The sequence below is a fragment of the Miscanthus floridulus genome, chromosome 2, assembly GCF_019320115.1.
Source record: "Miscanthus floridulus cultivar M001 chromosome 2, ASM1932011v1, whole genome shotgun sequence".
Taxonomy (NCBI): Eukaryota; Viridiplantae; Streptophyta; class Magnoliopsida; order Poales; family Poaceae; genus Miscanthus; species Miscanthus floridulus.
In genome coordinates, this window is record NC_089581.1 from 73211993 (window position 1) to 73217453 (window position 5461).

Below are 5461 nucleotides of genomic sequence, written 5' to 3' on the forward strand. Positions count from 1 at the left end.
AAACCTTCTGTGTCCTAAGTATAGTTCCTGCTTTTCTGCACGTTTGAGATCATGGAGAGCAGTAAGAGGTTTGCTGAGGAGGCCCTCAACGGACATGCACCATCACGTCAATGCCCTCATCGTTAGAAGGGTACAACCTATGATGCCCCCACTGCCTTAGGGGATAGGGCCGACTCCGTTCAGCCTTTAGGGTCCTCTTCATTAATAGTTCATCGCTAGCTCCCTTGTTATCAAAGGAGGCATATTAACAATGACAACATGCTTGCCTCTATTGATCGGCATGGCCAGAGTCTCATAGAATGTCTCTTCCTCATAGAATTGGCTCTGGCTAGGGTTTGATGTCGATCATCTCCCGAGGCTGATTCGGTGGAGGATAGGTTGGCCAAGGCCAAGGCCAGAATCACGGGTGAGATATCTGTCATAACTTTTGCTTCCTTTCAATTTCATCCTCAAGACTCTAATCATCTCCCCCTTGAATCTTTTTAGATTTGCCTACCCAACTGGAGAGCCTCCGATTGGCTATGAAGCACGTGGTGGGATTCATCAACGCCAGAGGCGCCGTCCTGGTGGTTTGCCTGCATGACATCCCAAACCATGTTAGGGAGGTCGCTCTGCATGGTGTTCACCATGGTGCCACCATGGCATTGGCTTCTGCGCAAGCCCATTCTAGCCACGAACTTCATTTCCTCCCCTATAGTTTTCCAGCCGTGGTGCACCCTGGGGATTATGAACGCCTGATTGAGGATTTCTTCAGTGCTGCTAACTTCGTAGCCTTTATCTCCCTAGCCGATGATATAGTAGCCAAAGTGTTTTTCGGCCTGTAGTTTGTAATAGGTGATATTAGCAAACAATTTCTCCATCTTGAGTGGCTTTTTTCTTTTGTTTCATACTTCATGCTTATGTGCATCACTTTGTCCGTGTTTGCTTCACTCCTATGGGCGATACACATTGTACCGGCTTTTACCCATTTGGGTTTATTTTCATAATAGAAGCAATACCCTTCTGGTATCGGCTATTAGAGCCAACAACCAAGCAAATTGGTTGTCAAGTATTAATCCAAACTTTAGGGTAATATTCCTTTAAATATTCCCCATTTGATTGCTCTACCAAATTCTTCTTCTCCTTTTAGCGTTTTTAAAATATAAGTATTACTAGGAGCACAACGCTTGATCTGATAAGGTCCTTCCCCACTAGGTGACCATTTTGCCAAACTTGTTGTCCTTTGACCCGATCGGCAATTTTACTCTCCAGACCAAATCTCTTTTAGAAAATTTCTCATTCTTGACCTTTTAAGTGTAATATTTTGCAATTCTCAGTTTATGGGCTTCAATATTTTTCAAGAGCACACAGCCGAAGGCAACTTAGGTCTTCTTAGTTATCCATCACAAGATTCTTGTAGACTTTGGCTGACAAATCATTCGGCTCTTTTGCTCTTGGCCCTCAAGGGTAATCCATCCCCAACCTTCTCTAGAGTCTTATTGCTATTGATCATCATAAATCCATCCTAGCTCAAATATCTGATGCTATTCAACAAAAGAAATAGAATCATTGGCCAAAGTTAGAGAAGGTAGAGCTATCCGAAGTAGCATCAAGAGTATTCCTGGGTCAGCCGAAGAAGACAAACAACAGATCGCAGAAGCTAATGCCATTCGGCTAGAAGTGTTGAGAGCGATCTAGGATGTTCTAGACTTGAAATCTGGATGTTAACACGTATCTTGTGTAGAATCGATCATACTCTCCGTTATTTAATTGCACTACTTGTTTCGACTAAAGACCTGATTTGATACAGCTGATCCCAGACTTCTAATCTTAATCCACTTAACTCTAAAAATATGGCCTTCATTAAGCGAATCCCTTGATCTTCTGCCCTTAATCACCCAGTACCGTATTCTTTTTGGCATTGGTGAAGTAGTGCTTTGCCTTCTATTAATTGTGGTTGCTTTTGTGTGTCCCGAGGCACCCACCGCTTTGCTTCATGTCTTCAAATGCCAGCCGAGGGCTTTGGCCTCGAACACATCTCTATTTGCAACTGTTCCTTTGTTCTCCTCCACCTGCCAAAACCCCGTAGCAGTTTTCTTTCTCCCTTCTGTTAGATCCAATCATTCTTCATGGCTGGCGAGGACAACTAAGGCAAGCGTGCGGTGGAGGAGATCTCAGAGGAGAATATGCCGATGAACTAGCATCTCTGATGCATGAGATGAGATTGACATTTCCTATTTATGATGACAAACTATTCTAACTCGCCTATGGGTTTGTTGTAAATGATAGTCCTCATCCTCTCCCTAGGTCTGGCAAGCCCTCTGACGCTACATCTTCTACGCCGGCTTCGTCATCGGATTCTTCCAACTCGTATAATGGCGACGATGCTCGGTGCTTCTTCGAGAATGGAGGGCGGCCGAGGACCGCTATTCTAAGGCGATTCAAAAAAATGGCCATCTTGAGATCCATCTAGGGGTCTTCCAAGTGGCCCTTAATGCGGCTGAGGAGGTGGCCAGTGCCATTCGAGCGTGGCTGGCTGAGTCTGACGCCACGGTGGCAGGTAAGATGAGTTCCATGAATGCTTCTATTCTGGTCTCCAATACCTTTGTCTTAATAGTTTTCTATGATCGCCAGCCCTAATGGTGCAGTCGGTGTCTCTCCAACTAGCGGCAAACACGACCGCAAATGCTATCAACGCTCGGGGTTCCCTCATCAACACTCGCCTCCAAGATATCCCGGCCCGTGCTTAGGAGATCTCCCTCCACGGCGTTTGTCATGGCACATCGGTGGCACTAACCATAGTGCAAGTCCAGACCGAGAATGACCTCCATGCCATGTAGGCTAGCTTCCCGATTGGCGATGGCCCTGAGGGACATGAATACCTGCTCGAAGAATTCGTCGTTGCCGCGGAGGCCGTTGTGCATATTACATCCGCTCAGGATGTAGTGAACAAGGTCTTCGATTAGTTTGTATTTAGGGTAATCCGATGAACAAAGAGTCCTGATCTTTCATGAACGTGTCTCAGTGCAATGCCCTTATGTATGACTATTTTTGCTTTTATTCTTCGCTCTAGAGGCGATACATATCGTATCGGCTTTCATGTCTTTTAAATTTCTTCATTTTTTGAACTAGAGGCGATACCATTCGGGTACCGGCTATTAGAGCCGATGACAAAATGAATCGGCTATCGAGTATTGATCAAATGTTAGGATAACATCCCCTTAATTTTTTTTTGCTGCAGAACTTTTATACCAAAGGTTAAACGATCGATCGATCTAGAGCAAGCATCTCATTAAGTGCAAGAAAACTTCATTTAAGAAATCCATCAATTCTGATCTGCACTTAGGATTCCATTTAGCATTCATACATTGGCCTTAACCCATACTCAGAACTAATGCTTATTTTTCTTTATTCCAATGGCCGACGTGAAGTTGTGACTTTTTGCGAAAACAAACTCTCAGTGCCGATTGCTTGCATCAGCTGCTGGCTTTCGTTGCTGATTTTAATGAAGCCACCTTCCCATAACTTGCTAGAAAAGCATTTGAAGTCTCCTAGTTCCTAGAAGACTAGACCAGCTATTGCAATGCTCACAGACTCATCAACGCGAACTAGCTTGACACCACCTCCATGCCATTGAATCAAACATTGATGCATGGTTGATGGCACACAATAGTTCGCATGAATCCAATCAAGATCGAGGAGTAAATTGTACAACCCTTTTCCATCGATGACAAAGAATGTGGTGAGCAGAGTCTTACTTCCGATTGTCAATTCAACATTTATTGCCCCCCTGGGTCTTAGACGCATTACCTCCAAAATCCTTAAGCATCATGTCCATCTCCATCAGATCTCTTGGTCCCTTGCCGAGTTTATGAAAAGTGGTGTAAGGCATAAGATTGATAGAAGCACCTCCGTCCACCAACATCTTGTTCATTGGCTTCCCATCAAGAAAACCTTTCATATATAAAGCCTTTAAGTGCTAATGCTTGAATGGTTTATCAAATATTACTTGTTGTACAACTGTCAACTTGGCAACTATTTCTTCATACTCTGATTCATCAAAATTTGAATAGACTTCTTGATTTGTCGGAGCTCTAAATTCTGATGGCAATAGAAAAGTCATTTGGATATTAGCCGATGGTTGCTTTTTATCGGATGTTTGCTTAGTACGCCATACTTGAGGTTTACCGGGTGCCTGAGCCTGTTCCAACTCTTTATTCCTTAAGCGTTGCACCATTCTCTTCTGGCTTCTTGTTAAACCTCCTGGACACCACTGGCCTTCCTACCAAATATATTTTCTTTTGTTGCCTTCTTCTTCATAATTAGCCCAGTCTTGGTCAACAACTCATTTTCCAAGCCGATCATGAACATTTTTATTTTTTAAGCGCCGATCCATGTTATTATGATGATATGCATCTTGAGCATGGATAGACTGATGGTTGGTTTGAGATTGCCTAAACTCCCAATATTGATTGCTGCATTCTAGACAGTCATGTCTGGTAGGCAACTTCAAACCTTCATTCCAGCAATGTCTGAAGAAAGGACAATTCCAATGTGGCATGTTTCCTTTCGTACCTCTCTTTTTCTAGTTGACGCTAGTATTCTTGATCCTTTAACCAACGTTGATAATCCTTTTCCTTCTACCATTGCCACTTATTCAATAGGATTCAAGATGTAACTCGTGGCTTTGTCACCCCATCTTTTGATGTTTCCCCCTGCTCGTATCGGCTCTTTTGCTTAGCGCAACATCTTCTAATCTCTCTGTACTCGTCAGTCGATATTTGCATCTTAGGATCGACTGTTCTAGCTTCTCATGATTTGGTTGACGTTAGGACCTTAGTCTTTCCTTTGAGTAGCCTAGCATCAACCATGTTTTGATCTCCTAGGAAAGGATTATCATCAACTTTCATTTTCCGAGGCGTATCAAATTTGAGCCTTTCTTGCTGAATAGCCCTCTATATATGCTATCGAAAGATTCTGCATTCATTAGTGGAATGAGAAGTAGCGTTATGGAACTTGTAGATATTCTTATTCTTCAACTGATATGGGGGGCAACATAACATGATTATTGGGCAACTTGAATGGTCCCTTATCAAGCAAGAAATCGAAGAGCTTGTCTAATTTAGTGACATCAAAGTCATAGTGTCGGGTTCATAAACCCAGGGTCCCTTGGGGACCAGCTTCCACGCCAAGGCTCGGCCCAAGAGTCTAAAATGATAGGCTAGAAGGGCAGCCCAGTCACCGACCGGAAGGTCTGGCCAAAGAAGAACATCGCCCTCTCGTCGGCTGCTTCAGCCCACCTCTCTGATCGGAGTGTTCGCTTGGACTCTAGCCACCACCGGATGGCCTCTCTGATTGGAAGGCCTAGCCTAAAACACTACTTCCGACTCTGACCCTGTGTCTCTAACCGGGGATCGTAGGAACCCTACTCACCGCTCTTCTCTGATCGGCGCACTCAGAGTTGACTAGAGCCATCCGACCA